The sequence below is a fragment of the Hippocampus bargibanti genome, linkage group LG01, assembly GCF_051943395.1.
Source record: "Hippocampus bargibanti isolate YZ-2025 linkage group LG01, ASM5194339v1, whole genome shotgun sequence".
Lineage (NCBI taxonomy): Eukaryota > Metazoa > Chordata > Actinopteri > Syngnathiformes > Syngnathidae > Hippocampus > Hippocampus bargibanti.
The window spans coordinates 32,009,571-32,026,044 of NC_142734.1; the positions used below are offsets into that span (position 1 = coordinate 32,009,571).

The window sequence follows — 16,474 nt, forward strand, 5'->3', positions numbered from 1 at the left end:
CTTTAGATCTCATTCCAAAGAATGATCAATGAGTTCCTGGGTCACAGATCCAGTTCCATTCGGTTCTGTAGAGATCAACCTCAAAACCAAAACCCGCCTCCCTCTCCGTCCGCGCTGAGGCTCTCAGACGTTTTCACTCCTAATGGAATAATATCCAATTCTCGGCGTGTTCACATTTCTTCCGCACCTCATTTGTCTTTCTCATCCTGCTCCTCTCAGCTGCCCGTACACTTTATCATTTCCTCTTGTTTAAGGAGCATTAGCTGCAGTGGCCCAACACCTTTCGGGAAATAAATGGCCTTTTAACTTTTTATGTGCGCTATTTCCATTGATTTATACGGGTGAAGGGGAAACTGTAGTCCATGCCGTATAACGTGATCTCTTTAGTAGAATGAGAAATCGGTCAAAGTCGTTATTGCACCCAATTATGGATAAGTGATGATTGAAATTTACTGACCCCGAAAAGAAAAATCGTTTGCAATAGTTTGATTTGAGAAGAGCTGAGAGCTTAATTGTATAGCATTATTTCAGAAAGGGGGCAGGCCATTGGCCCAGTGGTTAGTGCATCGACCTCACAGTGCAGATGTACCGGCCTCAATTGCAGCTCTGCCCTCACTGTGTGGAGTGTACATACAAGTATTCCCCCTGTGGCTGCATTAGTTTTCTCCGGGTATTCCGGTTTGCTCCTACATGCTAATTGAACACTCCAAATTGTGGCTAGGTGTGGGTGTGAGCGCGGATTGTTGTATATCTCAGTGTGCCCTGCGATTAGCTGGTAACTGGTTCAGGGTGTCCCCTGCCGACTGAAAGCCGCTGAAAAAATGAAATGTATTATTATTATTACTGCCAGAATAGAGCTTGGATATTCTCCAGCACCTCCTTGACTCCATTTATTCATGTATTTATTTATTGCCTGTTGTATGATTAAAATATTCAACATAATTGTTTAGTCTACTTAGAGAAATGGAAATATGAGTACTATTAATTGCATGCATTCTTACTTTTTAAAATTGTAATTTTTATTTATTTTTGTTTATTTGTTTATTTCATTGTGTTTTTATTTGGTTATTCATCGTACTGTATTTATTTTGTATGTTTCTTCATTTTTATTTATTTATTGTGTATTTATTCATTTGTTTATTTCATTATTTTTAATTATGTATTAATTATGTATTTAATTATGCATTTATTTGTTTGCTTGCTGTTTGTTTATGGATTTTTTGTATTGGGAAGGGCTGGTGAGTATCAAATATGTTGAAAGATAAAAGATCAAATACAGTAAAGTCTCGTTATATCGATATCGGATATATCGATAGTCCCGGTTATATCGATACTATTTCTATGCACGCACTGAGAAAATTACATGCAAACAGGGTCGGATATATCGATAGTCCCGGTTATATCGATATTTTTTCGGACTCCCTTGAATATCGATATAACGAGACTTTACTGTATGTTGAAAGATAAAAGAGATTTAAGTCATATTTATGTATTTGTTTGTTTATTTTGCTGTAACACAGCAAACACACCTACCGTCTATTGTTGCTTTATTGTCTTTGTTCATTGGCGTGTGAATAACGCATGACACCTCAACTGGCTGTAATTAGGCTTTGTTTTATCTCTCTTTCAGGGTGTGTTCAGTGGACCGTAGCAGAGGTATGCCACCTTAGACAACTTGTTGAAATGGTTCCATGATGTTGAAAAACATTTGAGAAAGCGATCCGTGTTGCTTATGTAAAATGTCTCATTTAGACACAGTGTACAAGTGAATTTTGTTTAAATTGATCCAAGGCAGTGGTTGCATTAAATACAGCCTGCCATCACTTTCAGTCATTTTGGATGACATGCAATGGACCTTTGAACTGGTCAACTGTAAACCAGCGAGCCAAATGTTCAGCCTGCCAGTGAGCTTTCGTCCCAATTTTTATGCCAGTCGCTACCTGCGGGAGACAGCCGTCAACACACAGTTTAAACTCACACTGCCGCAGCTGCTTGTTTTGGACCCATTAAGCCCAAAGTAGATAGAGATGTTTTCCACCTCCTTCCAGCCTGTGATTCAGGGGAAGGGTGAGGTATTGTCTCGTGGTTGGGGGATGAAATCATCCCCTGCATGAAAACACTCCCAGACGGGAGAAGCGAGGAGAAAAGGGGAACCAGAGGAGCCCCGTGCATGTAGGTCAGAATGACGCGAAACACGAGGCCGGCCGCGGTTTTCCGTACAGACTTCAAAACCACTTGTGCTGAGGCGGAAAAAAATTGTGTTGAGACTGTTCCTGTAAACCGCAAATATTTTGTCAACAATGGCACGGCACAAAATGTTGATGAATGTGCTTGAGAAATATGTCACAGCGGGAGCGACTCCAAACAACAGCTGTGCAACTTGTTATTCTTCCTTTTGGTCCAGAATGTAAACAAAAAAAGAATTCTGAGCAACATCATTCCGTTCGATCCATTTTCTATTCTGCTTCTCCCCATTTGGGTTGCAGAATGACCTGGAGCTTAACTTGGCTGGGCGATTTGACAGTCAATTGTAGGGTATACAGTGTATATGTATATATATATATATATATATATATATATATATATATATATATATATATATATATGTATATATATATATATATATATAGACTTGCTAGAAGCAGCTCCAAATTGTGGCACCGTTAGTGTTTAGATTACTTTGTTGAATGTGTTCAAGGGGTAGACACATTCTAATTTTATGGATACAGTATGTGTAGTGGCTGATGTCATATTTCATTCATAAATATGACAACAGCGTACAAAAAACAGGGATTAATTTCCAGTCAATAAACTCATTCGCTGCCATTCCCGAATTTATTCGGGAATTGAAAAGTGTGATGTGGAGCTCCATTCCCGAATTTGTTCACGTTTTTTTAAAGCACCGGTCAGACCTCTGGCAATGTTTTTCCCTTCCACCAGGGGGCAACATTTGCCTTCTTTCCATGTTATAGTTTCAGCTATTGTTAAAGCTCTATCTAAATCATTGTATTGTATTGTATTTTGTATAGCTGCCCCCATTTCAATCTCAGATAACCCCAGACCCCTATAATTTAGGAAATAACTGATGAAAGAAGACAGTCTACAGTTTTGTACGCTGCATTGAATGTTTATGTAGTCCAAAAACGTAAAATTCTGTGGGTTGTGCAATTTGATTGAAAATGACAAAAACCATGGCACAGGAGTGGACACATTTTTGCACGTCATCTGGCAATGAATGAGTTAATTGACTGCAGTATTATTTTTATTAGCATTAGCGAGGAGATGGGGGATGTCACTTACGGATGGCCATGAACGATCAGGGTAGAAGAGGTTCTCCAAGTAGGAGTCCAGTTAGTTTGATTGCGAGCAGCAGACTCGTCAACAAGATGACAAACAGCAATATTTGCCTGCATATAATATCACCTGTCATATTCTGTATAAATGGAACATGAAGGTTGAACACTCTTCATCTATAATAGCACTGCATACATTATGTTGCTTCATTCATCTGACACTTTTTAAAGGGTAAAATTAAACCAGACATAAAATGAGTCAACTTTTACTCACACATGACTAAAAATCAGAGAAAACAATAGCCCATATCCTCACAGTAGACCTTTTTTTTCATTAAAGCAGACTTGCTGTGGAAAACACATTTCCAAAAAGCACATCCAACCACAGAATTGAAACGCTCCTAAATTTTTTAGCAGTTGGCCGCATGCACTGCTGATCAATGAAACACGGATTTGTCTTGTTTATATGCAACATGGATTTGACTTTCGGGTTGAATGCTCCATACACACACACAGTGCAACCAAAGTGTGGGCCATGAGAGGGAACCTGAACCCTCATTATCTGACTGGTGATAGTCCGGGTTAATCCCAATTAATACTGTCCGGTCCAGACGGAGACATTAATTGCACTAAATTTTGATCTTATTACAGCTGTTGCACTGTTACAATGTACAAACGTTGGACCTCTGTGCTCCGCCACAGAATAATGCAAGAATAGTGCATAGTGATTAATATTTCAGGGTGTGGTTTACACCGAGAAAAGGTTACGGCGCCGTCCATATACCCGCTCCATACATATGCACGCAATTCCTTCGAAAAACTTGGATCATATAGAATTAATCTGCCTACCACTTTATTATGCACGACTAATGAGACGGTGTGACAGGGAATATAAAGGCAAAAATGAATTTACATTTTTAACAGCAATGTTTGAAGGGCCCATTATACATGCATGTGGAATGACACATGCATGCACACGCGCTTCCCCGCTTTACGGATGCATACTGTGAAATCACAGCTGAATGACTCATTTCACATGGTCACAGTTCCCTCATCACAAACACACACACACACACAATGAGCTTGAATGATGTTGGATGCATTATTTTCGACATCAAAAGCTGGGCCGCTGTGCCACAATTTCTTTGTTTTTGCATCGTGAATAATGAAATCTCAGCAGTGATATTTGCTTCTGTATTTAATTGATTCCTATATAAGCGTTGATAAAGCAAGCCCACAGCAGGGTTTGCGCTCGTACGCTTGCATACTAACGTCCTTCTCTTCTCTTCCCTTGTACTCATTATGCCGCCCTGTAAGTACAATTCCCTTTGCACAAATAATTAACGAGGAATAATGACAACAGAATGAGCGTTGTTGAGTTTGAAAGAGTCCTTCCAATGCTCTACTTAAAGGGCCTGATTTTCATAGGGAGTGCATGCTGAGCACTCGCGGAGTCTAACTGTGCGCATATGGAATTTTCTTTCATTTGCTATTTTGCCGCGCGACGCATGACCGAAATTGGGCATTTGCGCCTTTGTGCGACGTTGTGGGATGGAGGTGCCTTTTCGCAGTCAATCTTGTGGGCATGCCTCATTTCCATCAAAAGCAGGGCCGGCGAGAGTTGCAGTCGGCGTCCTGCTTGACATCGTGGAACCAGAAATAATCTCACTGCGGTCTGGGGTATGATGTCGGCATTTGGACTGCAAGATCCCCCCGTTGCGGATGTAATAATTGGTCAGATGATGTAATTGGTATTACCTACCCAAAACAACTTTTAAATAGCCGCAGGGGTAGCATTAAAATATTTTTATGATAATAATTATGATTCACCATATATGCCAACAAAATTCTCGAAATTGTTTGCCTGAGCTTCGATCACGTACATAAAAATTTAGTTTCACGACCTGCGCAAAGAGTTAGTCGAAAATGTAGTCCACTTATTCTGAACCCAATTTGCAGATGCAGTGGGGATGCATCAGAAACACCCAATGAGGTCTATGAGTCCTGTACGTACCCTGCAATTGACCGTTAACCACACAAGAAGAACCTCAGCTTCGAAGTTAACAAGCATGAGGATGAACAAACGGTGAGCTCTGAGACCCTTCTTATTTGCTATGGTGATGGGCAGGCTGACAGATGATGTTAGACAGGAATGGTCTTTTTACGATGATATTTGCAAATGACATTGTGATCTGTAGTGGTGGGGGAGAAACTAGAGAGGTTGAGTTTTGATGTGTGATAGAAGGGTTTCAGCTATGATGAAAGGAAAAGTGTATAAAATGGTGGTGAGATCAGCCATGATGTTTGGATTGGAGAAAGATCGAAGAGGCCGAGTTTTTGCACTGAAACAGATCTCTTCCGTCAAGTTCGCACTGCACTTAACTGACTCCCTGTGAGGAATACAGGACACCCCCAACCCTCCATCTCTCTAACCATAGAAATAACGGTAACGATGAAAAAGAGCAGCGGTAGAAATAAAGCTGCCGAAGAAGGAAAAAGACTCAGTGCGCTCGAGGGAAACAAATCCCTCTGACAGCTACTGTATGTAAATCAATTTACTCACTGCAGGGTTATTTGCCTTGATCTGCTGGTCCAACACACAAGCCTCTTCGGCAAAGGAGGAGGGGGGGGGGGGAGTGCTGGCACATGATCATTCCTCAATACTTACATCATTTCTATACGCGGCCATCCTTTTGAGTCCATACATAAAATATGTCTTGGAATGCCAAGCAGCGTTTGTACCTGAGGCCAAACTGTAAGCCTGAGCAAGTGCTGCCTTCAATTAGAAGCTGCGTGATTACTCTTAGTGGAAATTGATAAGAATTGAGCAATTTAAATTGTATTTTGCGTACGGCTTATCAAGCCATTTCATCACGCGTTGTCTTCAATTGTCTGTGTATGTTGAACACGTGAATATCTTTTTGTGGAAGATCAAACGAACGTACCCTGGATCCACCCGAATAGCCTCAGTGTATTTTCGTAAAGTGGCACAAATTGGCTTTGTTTTGAAACTGGTGCATTTTCATTTTCGCCCGAGGCATTTCAATTTTGTTTCATATTTGGGGATTTTTGACAGGCAGTCCGGCACCTCGCTTTGCATTCCGGCATTTTTTACAACACGTTTCTGACAATTTAATCACAGAAATTCTGCCTTTTGGCACAGATGGTTCAATGCAACTCTGTCTATCTCTACTTCAGATACGCCAACCTAAATGAGTTGCTATGATTGGCTGTGAATCTGCTATTTTCAATCCCACAATAACACCCAACAGGGCAAATAGCCCCTTTATGCCCACCTCTACCAAGTCTAGCCAAAAATCAGATGGAAAAAAAACTTGCACTGGGATTATGACACCAGCGTGCCTCTTACCCATTGCAATATTGTAGAAATCAATGAATCGAACACCTCATTAATCATCATCTTTATTATATATATTTTTTGGGGAAGCTAACCCCACCTCCCCTCGGCAATTGCACTGGTTTAGTTTAATCAGCTCTTTTATTATTTATAATTTATTTATGTTTTTAATGTTCTGGTGTTTATGTTCCATAGTTCTTTTTGATTCCAAAGCTGCTTTGAAAGGCGCTTGTAAATTAAATTTGTTATTGTTGTTGTTGTTGTTGTTGTTATAATAATAGGATGTCACCTACAGATGCATCCATCACTTTCCAGTAGGGTTCTCTTGAAGTTCGTAACGTATTTTCCGGATTATAAAGGGGCACCTTCAAATAATGACATTTTAAAACTTTTCCATGTATAAGGTGCACCGGGTTCTAATATGCACATTCAATGAATGATATATGTCAAAACCTTTTCCATGTAAAAGGCACACCGCCTTACAAGGGACAGGGTCAGCATTAGAAAAGAAATGGAAGGCTTTTAGGTGAGCCTTATAGTGTGGAAATACGGTACTTTTCCCATGGAGATCTACTCCGCTACCTTACTCCTGTCACGCAGATGTTCAACTGCGTTTTCTTTCAAGGGAATGAGCGATGATGATGATTCCATTGGCAACAAAAAGCGAGTCAACCCAGAAACAGACATGACATGGCAGTTCAAAAGTAAAAAAAAAAAAGGCTTTATCTACAAAAATATAAAGTAACTACAGAGAGCAGTGCTGGAGGCAAAAGACATGGATCAGAGCTGACAGCGTGACTGGGAGAAAAATCGATGTACTGACATGTCCCTGAGGAACCAAGTTTATATAGTGGAAGATTTTAAGCCAATATGACATAATAAAGGCCCAAGGCAGTGATATTTTTTTCTTCTCTTTTTTTTAAGAGCTTTATCTTGCATTTGGTATTGTGAGATATACGTAGTAGTGACCTAATGTCGCGTTAATTGTGAGTAGCCATTTCCCCCCATGCTGCTCTTTTATTTGGCAGTATGTAAAGCGCACCAGAGTTGCCTTTGGTGTGTTAACATGCTCCTATTCCACATTACAGTACCGTCTTTGCACCATATCTCCTCTCACTTGCTATTTTGACCTGGACAGCACATTAACCAACGGCAGGCATTAAGTGCTAATCAGCAACTTGCTCACGTTCCTGATCCACGTCCATTGAAAGTTCCTAATATAGAGCTGTAACCTACGGGGCATGTACGTGCACTTGTAACGCTTACATATCAACAACACATGCGGCTGTAATTTGACAGAGGAGCAGAATATGATTGGACTGATGGAGCACCGCCTCAGGGCAAACCTTTTTTTTTTTTTACCCCCACTGCATGGAATACCTTGTTGAGCGACTGGGAAAAAAGAGTGTCTTTAGCTCAAATGCAGAAGTATTAGAAGCTTCAAGGCCTGCCTGGACCAAGGATTTGTTTGTGTATGTTTTAGCATATGCTTTGGAGTGTGATTGTGTGAATCTTGGTGTGGATGTTTTTTTATTTTCCGCAGGAGGTGAAGATTTGTGTGGTCGAGGAACAGTAAGAGCAGGAGGATTAAAACAGATAGTGGCAGCGGGAGTGGAGATGGTGAGGGGGTGTACATGCTCACATGCATGGTGCTTTGGCATCAATCGAGTCTCAAAGAGCGTGCTTGGTCTTTTTTTTCCGTGTCAGCTCCTCGAGGAGGAAGCCACCTGCTAATTCCTCATGCACTTGACCACTGTCACGCGTCTCTACACACTATCCCACTTGGTGGAAATGTGCATAAGCATTTAGAGGAGTGGTACGCTCTTTGCCTTGGTGGCACACTGCGATAATTTTAATTGTGTGTCGACGGCATTCCACACATAGTAGTAGATTATTTATTTCTCATCTCATTTTCCGTACCGCTTATTCCTCAATAGGGTCGCGGGGGTTGCTGGAGCCTATCTCAGCTGTCTTCGGGCACGAGGCGGGGGACACCCTGAATTGGTTGCCAGCCAATCGCAGGGCACACAAAGACATACAACAATCACTCTCACACCTAGGGACAATTTGGAGTGGTCAATCTGACTGCCATGCATGTTTTTGAAGTGTGGGAGGAAACCGGAGGACCCGGAGAAAACCCACGCGGGTCCGGGGAGAACATGCAAACTCCACACAGGAAGGCCGGACCGGGACGCGAACCGGCGACCTCTGCACTGTGAAGCCGGTGTGCTAACCGAAAAATTGTCACCAAATTGTCACAATGGTCACAACGAAGGGAACCAATGTGTTCATCCATCATGTTAGCTCGGAAGCATTTGAAATTTGCTGACATGAGCCTGTTTTCTCCGCTTTTGTAGCCACCCACTGTGATCAGCTGTCTCGAACATGCACATTCATTATTTTATTTTTTTGGGGTGGTGTATAGCCTACGAATAATATTTACATTTTTATGACTACCAACATCTCAACTTTCAGATCTGAGGGCAAGCTTTCACTCTCATCTTCTCGGACAATGCACTGGAAATCCTGTTTTGTTTTGTTTTTGTGATGGAGGGTTGAAAAGAAAATCAGGGCGCGGTGGGCATGGGCGTTTAAAGGAATGAGCGGGTGACGAATAGAAGTGATGATGGAGGAGGGATGGCCAATGCGAAAGGTATCTGTGTGGGAGTGGTGTGTGTATAGTATGAAGCGCAGGGCTTTTGGTATGTGATGTGTGTACGACGGTAAGGTGCGGGGAGGGTTTGGTTATGTGCAAACCTACAGGGTGGCGATGATCTGTAGATTGGTTAGTGGGTGGGTGTTGACGTTAAATAGGGCAGGCAGGCATTAGTGATGATAATTAATAGAATGCGAAGGGAATTCACGGTCTGATGTTTTCCCTTGAAAGCCATGCAAATAACAAACCGCGGTCGGTCCGACTTGTTGAAAACACATTAAGATGTAGACTCTGATATTTACGTGGCACCGACCACTTCTCATTTCACGCGAGGGAGCTGATTGTGAGAATGCACTTTTTTTTTCGGGTATTTACCCGTCGGCTGGGTGCTATTTCATCGACGATCAGACCAGATTATGCTCGGTGCAGGGGGGCATCGTCAGTCAAACAGAATACAATTTTTAACAACCTGATCACTGAGTGTATGTGATGCCAGTTTAAACAAATGAATATTTAACAAAATATTTTTCATTCTGAAAAGTAAATAGAAAATGTAATCAACCAAACTTGTCTATATAGTGTCTAGATGGCACTTTTATACATGAAAATACAGTGGCGGGCCGTGAAATTCATCACTAGGCCTTCAGTAGTGCTACTTCTGAATCAATCGAGACTGAAAAAAAAGTGTGGTGTGGTTTACTAAAAGTCAGCAGAGGTTTGGGACTCATTCAGGAAGTACAGAACTTTGCATCAACAGATGTTTTAATGCTTAAAGGACAACCGACGTCTCCGGACCAATTGTGTCCATAATTTGTAAAATCAACAAATCAAAGATTCCACCGCATATAGCTATATTTTACGTTTTAAGACTCGCTCTGAATATTCAGGAAGTCTTGTTATTGAGTTGGTGACGATTCCTGACGTCACGACACACGAGAAAGGACACACAATGCATTTTGCGGTACTTTGTTTGGTCTAAAAACTTAGTGTTGATGGCGAAATTAGAAGGAAAACACATAAATAACGCAATGGTGAATCATTGTGTTGCACCATGACGACTATTTGACACAAATTCCCAGTAGACAAATCAGCCCATTTCCAACGGAGCTTGGGCGCCATCTTCTGCATGTTCTGGGTGCTACACATCAGTCCTGATGCCTCAAAATGACCCCTCAAAACTTCTTTAGTCGATTGCAAACATTTATGCTTTCCTCTTCAGAACTATTTGAATCATATTCATAACTGGATGCGTAACAAGAAAGCATGTTCTCCGAAGGCAAGAGGTCTTGGCGTGACATCACGAACAAGGGGGCGGGACCTTCTGAAACTGGCCACTTCTGGGTTCAATTTGAAGTAGTTTTTGGACACTTGGTCATTTTATTGGTGTTTTGCATTTGACTAAAAATATCATCCTGTGTGTTTTGGGTATTTTAGATGCTATAAAACGTTTTTCTGATCTCAGGAAACAAAACCGTGGTGTCGGTTGTCCTATAATGTTTAATAAACTTAAATGTGCATAATTCAGGACTTTTTTTTTCCATTAGGGGGTGTTTTTTTTGGGAGGGGACTGAGCTTCCCTTTCAGAGTGAATGCAATCACTATTGCTTCGTATCGGGTGTGTTTTGCTACATTTGGGCAGAATCGTTCCATCTTCCAAATCTTCACTTTTCAGTGATAATTGAAATAAAAATATGAAAAGAAATACTCCTTTTTATCCTCTTGTCATATTCACCATCTCTCAACGGAAAAAAACCATCACAATGCACTCTAGATTAATTTTCTATTGAAAATGAATTCCATTCTTGCCTTCCGCGCTCAAGGAAAAAAAGGGAACGTGATCGACTGTAACAATGAAGCACTTCTGCATTATCCATCAGCCCTTATATCCGCCCCCACCCCCTAGTTACACTTCACTTTGCATGTCTTTTTTCCCTTCCACTTTTCTCCACCCACATTCTGTCTCTGCGTGCCGCAGATTCATAACCGCCTTTCCGTTTTCCATCCCATTCAATCAGCACCCCCCCCACCCACCCACCCCATTTGTCATGAAAAGAGGGTTGTTGTTGATGTTTACTGCATCTGTAAGTGACTGTCAACTACTTTTCTGCTATCCGGCTCGCCGCTATTTGACATGAACGCGTGAGGTGGGGGGAAGTCCTTTTGCTGGTTTGGGTGAGACTGACGATTTGCAACTTGACTTTGACGATGCAGCAACTTTTTTTCTTTAGCTTGAATCTTGAATATCAAAAAAGCAGCTGGAAAAACATCGGGCCGTGACCCTAAATAAGCTGCGTGAGTCTGTTGATCCAGGTTGCAGGGGGTATTTGCTGACAAATATTTAGATGTTTTAATTCTATTTTGCTGATCTGGGCCTATGTGCACTGTATTTTATGCACGTTTCTCTCACTCGTGATTGAAAGAGAACTTGTTGGGTTTTATCTTCACTCCCTGACTGTTCCTCCGACGCCGTTATCATCTTCCTCCTCTTCATCGCCAGAGCCCTTTTATCTCCTGCTTTCGCTTCCACTCTGTACCTTCTTTTGCCACCATCACCATGATCATCATGAGCTCCCCCACCCATGAATCCCCCAGGGGGAAGAGGCTGCATCCGCACTATGGCAACCAGTCAAACACTGTTGCCATGGCAGCCGTATCAGCTAATTGAGGCAATTACAACTAAGCAGCAGCTGTTCTACCCGCCGAGCCCCTCCCCCCTCATTGCGGGGGTCTCGCCTTCCTTTTTCCGTTCTTTTTTTTCCTGCAACCTTTCACCTTCACATCCTATATCTATTTTAGCCTTCCCCTGACTCTTGCAGCTCTCATGTGCTTAGCTTCTATTTTAGCCCCCATGTAGTTGTTCTTGTTACAGTATTTGTATTTTGTCCATTTATCCCCTACTACCCTGCACCAACCCCCATTTTTCCTGTTATTATTAAACTACGAAACAATATGTGCTCTTGTAGCTCAATCATCAATACAATAAACACACACTGTACATCCGTCTTCAGAACACAAACATGGGCCATATCGATATATCATATTGTCACATGGCACATAAAAGCAATTGGAGACAGGTGGTAAAGATTTTATTGGATTCAGTCTCCAAGATAAAAATACATTTTTGGCGTGTGTGTGTGTGTGTGTGTGTGTGTGTGTGTGTGTGTGTGTGTGTGTGTGTGTGTGTGTGTGTGTGTGTGTGTGTGTGTGTGTGTGTGTGTGTGTGTGTGTGTGTGTGTGTGTGTGTGTGTGTGTGTGTGTGTGTTTGATATTCAATAAAAATAACCCCCAACCTGCTGGGCATTTGAATTGATATTTTCACATTGAATTTCTTTATTTACTATGTGTTGTGAATGCAGTTTTACAAAATGATGCAAAATATATTTATTGATTCATGTTTTTACTTTTTTTTGTTTTTTAATTGTATTAATTTTTTTATTTTATTTTTATTGTTATTTTTATTTTTAGTTATTTTTATTGTTAGTTATTTGTATTTATCTAGTTATTCATTTATTTGTATTTTTACTCTTATTTTATTAATTTTTATTGTTAGTAATTTGTATTTATCTAGTTATTCACTTAATACTGTTTTGTTGTATTTATTTTGTTATTTTAGTTTGTTATTGTTATTTTTATTTTCATTTTTATTTGCATTTGCATTTTAATTTTTAGTTATGTTATTTTATTTATTTGTACTTATTTTTGTGTGTTTTGTTTATTTATCTATTTGTTTATTTATTTATTATTTATGTTTGGACTTTTTATTTTTCATTAATATTATTTCATTGTAATTCTTATTTATTTTTATTTATCTATTGGAGTATTTATTGATATATTGATTGATTTATCTCTTCATATTTTTACTGTTTTATTTTTAATTTTATATTTTGTTTTTTATTGTTTTTATTTATATTTTTATTTATTTATTTATTTACTTACTTACATTCCTAATTGTTTAATGACAGCTAAGTGGGATTGTGATGACGGGCAACATCAGGTTGATGTGTTTGTGTGTTCATTATAACATTTTTATTTTACGGGGATCCGATGATCACAATTTTATGATCGTAAAATGACTCATATGGAGATGTGATTGCAGACGTTTGTTATTCTGTGCTTAGCCAAATAGGACGGGAAATTTCGCTGTGCAACAAAAGCAAAGGCTGAGTCATTGAAATGAAGGCAATTATCACCAAAAATGGGGAAGTGTCGAAAATGTCGCTTGTTGATATTCAGTGGTCAGTAAACATGACAATTTGGAATCTTCCATGCGTCAAATTGGTCAAACATGTACGACACATGCATAACCTACGATGAGGTGTTGTTTCTGAAAAAAACATGGGAGGTGGTTGGTGGTTTCCCTGCAGCTCCTTCACTCAAGATGATCTTTATCCACCCCCCTCCCCCAACCCACACCCCATGGCCTCCAGAGACCACATTGCAGCGACGTTACGGAAAATGAGCGGTAGGGGGTTTTCACATCCACACAGATGCGCACGCAAATCAAATTAAAAATATCTACGTTCAAATGAGCGCGCACGCACACACACACACACACACACACACACACACACGGTGAAAATTCCCTGGTGTGACAGTTCTGTTTCAAGTGATTCATTGCGATGGCTGAGGGGGTTGCTGGGGTTTCCGAATGAGAGCAACATCTCTGACATATAAACATGCTTTTTTTTTTCCAAGGCTATTTGCCTATACAAATGTTTCGGTTTATTTGCACTTATATTTGAATTTTTAGTAAGCACTTTGTTATTTTTATTTTTGTATTTGTTTATTTTGTATTTTATTTTTTTATTTGTTTTTGTTTTCGCTTTTATTTTCATTTTTGTATTTTATTATTTATTTTAGTTTTATTATTTATTTTATTTTTATTAATAATTTTTTATTTATTTTTTCATTTTTGTATTGTATTTTCTTTTTCTTTTATTTTTTATTTTTTTGCAATAGACATTTTAGACATTTTTAAATCGACCAATTAAAAAAAAACTCAAAACCATTGCTTGCCGGTTTAAATGATTGTAAAATTAAAAAAACCAATGCAAATCAGCAATGCTCGGCTGCTCGAACGGGGCTTTTTTAACAGTAATATCTTGCCGGGTTTCTGACGTGATTGATTTATTTTGTTAAAGTTCAAATCACCAGAACAAATGAAGTCACGGCAAAGTCATTTGCATTTTACGGTCGTTAATGATGTTTCTCTGTTTCTTTTTCTAGTGTCTCCTGACCGGATGCCCTTTTTCATTAGCCGCATTCTGACATGCAAATGCATCACTCTTGTGTTCCACCCCAGCCAAATAATCCAAATGATAGTCATTTGAGAGCGGCGACTATTCTAGAAGGGGAAAAAAAGGTAAATCCTACATGGCAGGGCGTAAACATTCAATATTAACGGGCGAGTACGCTAATCAGACTAAAAATTGAATTGTATTGTTTGAGATTTTGTCAATGCACAGTGCCGAAAAACCCCTGTAAAAATCATTGATTATTGAGTTACAAATCATATTGGGGGCAAAGAAAATAAAGAGGTATCAGGAAGAGCTCATCGAGTCTCTGACTCAACTTATGTCAGCTCTCAGCATTTTATCATTTTGAGCAGGAATGAGAACACGAAAAGCTTCCCACGGGAGAATTCAACAATGAAAATGAGAATAAGATTAAATCCCTCAATATTTTTGGATCAACTGTGAAATGAATTACATTTCGTGCTTAAAAAAAGCACGCTATTTCACATTGAAGGTTCTCCTTTAAAAGGCTGCACGGCGCGCTATCTTCGGGCAATAAGGAGGGGACACCCTTAAATCGGTTACCAGTCAATCGCAGGGTACACAGAGACAAACAACCATCTGCTCTCACACTCATGGGACAATTTTTGAGTGTTCAATCAGCCTGCCATGCATGTTTTTGTCATGTGGGAGGACAGTGAGTCAGGTGTGCTAACTAGTTGACCATAGGGATGATGATGTGTCCTGTAATCAGAATCAGAATCATCTTTATTGCTCAAGTACCATATTTTTCGCTTTATAAGGCGTACCCAAAAGACTTGATTTTCTTCAAAAGCGCCTTTTACGCAGGTGTACCTATATGTGAAGTCATATTGAGCCACAACAGTCGCAATGACTGAAAGCAGCCAATGACTCCATCCCCCCCTGTCGAAGTAGTGCGAAACTCCAGCCTCTACAATAGCACCTTATAATATGGTGTGCCTTATATTTGGAAAGCTTTATATATTTACATATTATATTGATAAAAACTTTTGTAATTCATTGAACGTGCGCCTTATTTATGGAACAAGTTTGAAAATACACCATTTATTAGGGTTGTGCCTTATACTCCGGTGCGTCTTATACACCGAAAAATATGATATGTAGGACATGCCTGGATTTTATCCAAAAAATGTCTCAGATACAAATGCACCTCATTCCTTTTTTTTAATATATTCATCTATTTGTATGGATGTATCCTACATGCATAATGCTTTGAAATGTTCAAAATGTTCGTAAAATATTGATGAATTTTTCGGAATTACCATCAAATAATTATTTGTCATCCTAATAAAACTGCAAAAATAAAACACCAAATTCGACAATTAGCTAAATGCACCTCTTCTCACTCCCTTTTATATTGTAATAATAATAATACATTATAATAGGTATAATAGATAGAAGGAGCAAAAATGTTAATGTGGAATATGACAATTTGTCATATTGCACTTTAACATTCATAATATATAATAGACAAGATGTCTAAAACAACATATTGTCAATTAAACTCTCTTTTACTTGTCTGGGATGCTAGCATAACAGCAACAAGCTAACGTAAACAGCGCAAAACAGATACCGCTAGCATTAGCCAACACATTGAGTAGATGTTTTGTGCATTTGAATAAAATATTGACTGACTGGTCTGGCAGGTCAGAACTGACAAAGCTTTTGTGGTCTGTGAAAAAAAAAATCAATAAAACTCATTTGAATTTAAATCAATCTTAATGATATGGCGATCCATGCATTGAACAGCAAAAGTGAGCCTATCCACACTGGTCCCATGCTTGTGCCAGGGACCCTTTTGAGGGCCAATTACCAGGGTGGTGATTATGCACCAAGTTTGGGGAGGCTGTTTATGCCACTGTGTTGTAAATATTTGAGCCTGCCAAACAAA

At 39.6% G+C, this 16,474-nt stretch overlaps 1 long non-coding RNA gene across 4 annotated transcripts in view; it reads left to right on the forward strand.

Annotated features, from left to right (window-relative positions):
• The window catches only part of LOC148903924 (uncharacterized), a 99,513-nt gene that overhangs the window by 50,316 nt on the left and 32,723 nt on the right, over positions 1 to 16,474 (forward strand). For 3 of the 4 annotated variants that reach the window (XR_016116748.1, XR_016116749.1, XR_016116747.1), the window contains exon 3: positions 1,631 to 1,656. The exons of the other annotated variant lie outside the window; for it this stretch is intronic. This is a non-coding gene — a long non-coding RNA (uncharacterized LOC148903924). The remainder of the gene's footprint in view (positions 1 to 1,630; positions 1,657 to 16,474) is intronic. 4 annotated transcript variants of the gene reach the window in all.